At 35.6% G+C, this 2,329-nt stretch overlaps 1 pseudogene; it reads left to right on the plus strand.

Moving 5' to 3' along the window:
- Positions 1-208: 208 nt before the first annotated feature.
- On the plus strand, positions 209-331 carry LOC112668606 (small nucleolar RNA SNORA70; annotated as a pseudogene).
- Positions 332-2,329: the final 1,998 nt, after the last annotated feature.

Raw genomic sequence — 2,329 nt, forward strand, 5'->3', positions numbered from 1 at the left:
TTCATTGATCTATTTATCTATGCTGTCCCCAATAGCACACTGTCAAGACCACACTGTGGGACTTGATATCTGGTTGTGTAATTCCTTCAGCTTTATTCTTTAAGGTTGTTTTGGCTATTCTTGACCTTTTGCATTTCCATATAAATTTCAGTATCAGCTTGTCAGTTTTCCTAACAAAGGTGCTGCAGTTTTATTTGGATTTCATTGACTGCATAAATCAAGGAAGAATTGACATATTAACAGTGTTCCCCGGGGGCCCAGTGTGCAATGGCTGCAAACAGTATCCTCCTTGGTAATGTGTGGGTTGGCCTAAGAAACCTTAGAGACAGCCCTTTCCGGTGGACATTGATGTCTGACCTCATACTATCTCCAATCTAGGCTCCATACAGGTATGCAGGGTACCTTTGGAAAGCCCAGGGCATGGTGGCCAGGGTCTACATTGGCCAAGTCATCATGTCCACCTGTACCAAACTGAAGACAAGGAGCATGTGATTGAGGCCCTATGCAGGGCCAAGTTCAAGTTCCCTGGCCACCAGAAGATCCAGACTTCCAAGAAGTGGGGCTCTACTAAGTTTAATGTGGATGAATTTGAAGACATGGGTGGCTGAAAAGTGGCTTATCCAAAATGGCTATGGGGTCAAATTGTAGCCCTTTGGACAAATGATGGGGTCTGCACTCATGAGAACTATGGCACTGTCCCCTCCCTATTCATGCTCACCAATAAATCCTACTTCCTGTCAAAAAACCCCTAGTATTAACAACACTGAGACTTTAACCTATGAACATGATATATCCCTACATTTATTTAGGTTTTCTTAAATTTCTCTCAATAATATTTTCTAGTTTTCAGTGTAAAGATCTTACAGATCTTTGTTAAATTTATTCTTAGGTATTTAGGTATTTGATAGCTTTTCTGTACTATTGTAAATTAAAATTTTTTTCTACTTGTCCTGATCTATAAAATTAAATTGATTTTTACATTTTAACTTTATATCAACATTGTTAAATACACTTATTAGTTCACATTGCTTGCAGATTCTTTTGGATTTCTTATATATATAATCATGCCTTGTGTTAAATGATAGCTTTTATTTCTTCGTTTCTATTTCTTTTACCTTTTATATGTTTTCCTTGCTTAATTACACTATCTAGGATCTTCAGGACAGTATTAAATAGAACTGTTGCTAGCAGATATCCTTGTCTTATTCCTAATCTCAGGGGAAATTAAAAAATAATGATTTAAAAAAAATAAATGATTTTTTTTGGTAGCTATTATTTATTCAGACTAGTAAAGTTGCCTCTCCCACCTGCATGGCTCAGTTGGTTAAGTGTCTGCCTTTGGCTCAGGTCATGATCCCAGGGTCCTGGGATTGAGCCCTGCATCAGGTTCCCTGCTCAGCCAGGAGTCTGCTTCTCCCTCTCCCTCTGCCCATCCCCCCCCACTCATACTCTCTATCTCAAATAAACGAATAAAATCTTAAAAGAAAATTGCCTTTTCTTCCAAGTTTGCTACAAGTTTTTTTTTGCTATGAGTTTTTTTTAACATCAAGTGGGAGTAGAGTTTATTACATGCCTTTTCTGCATCTGTAATTTTCTAGCTTTTTCCTATATGCTAAATTACACAAATTGATTTTCCCACAAACCCCATTTCATTGAGATATATTATCATTGTTAAATATCACTGGATTAGATTTACACATATAAATCAATGTTTTTAATTTTCATTTTTATACCACTTATTAAGTTATAGCTTCCATGTTAAAAGCTGTACCTATATAATATATTGATGAGTATAGGTACAATATATTGTACCTATTTAATAACTTGATGAGTTTGGAGATAAGTAAAAACCATCAAGACCATAGACATATCCATCACCTTCCAAAGTTCCTTCCTGCTCCCTTTATTATTATTATGTGATTTTCATTCCTTGCAATTTTTTTCAAGTTTTGATCATGCTGGCTTCATAAAATATGATGGCAAATATCACCTTTTTTCTGATCTCTGAAAGTGTTTGTATAAGATCAATGTTATTTCTTCTGTAAGTGTTTGAAAGAATTTACTAGTAAAGCCATTTAGGTCTGAGGTTTAACTTAGTTGCAAGGTTTTTTTTTCAGGAGGAAGGTTTTTAATAACAAGATCATTTCTTACACACATATAGGACTCTTTTCGTCTTGTGTCAGTTTTATTGAATTGTGTTTCTCAAGGAATTTAATTTGCTTCTTCAAGGGCTGCTTCTGATCTATTCTCTCACTTTTCTGAGTCTCCCAAGTACACTCTCTACCTTATCTCTTATGTTTCTCATATGTCTAATTTCCATCCTTTTTGC

The sequence above is a fragment of the Canis lupus genome, chromosome X (genome assembly GCF_003254725.2).
Source record: "Canis lupus dingo isolate Sandy chromosome X, ASM325472v2, whole genome shotgun sequence".
Classification (NCBI taxonomy): Eukaryota; Metazoa; Chordata; class Mammalia; order Carnivora; family Canidae; genus Canis; species Canis lupus.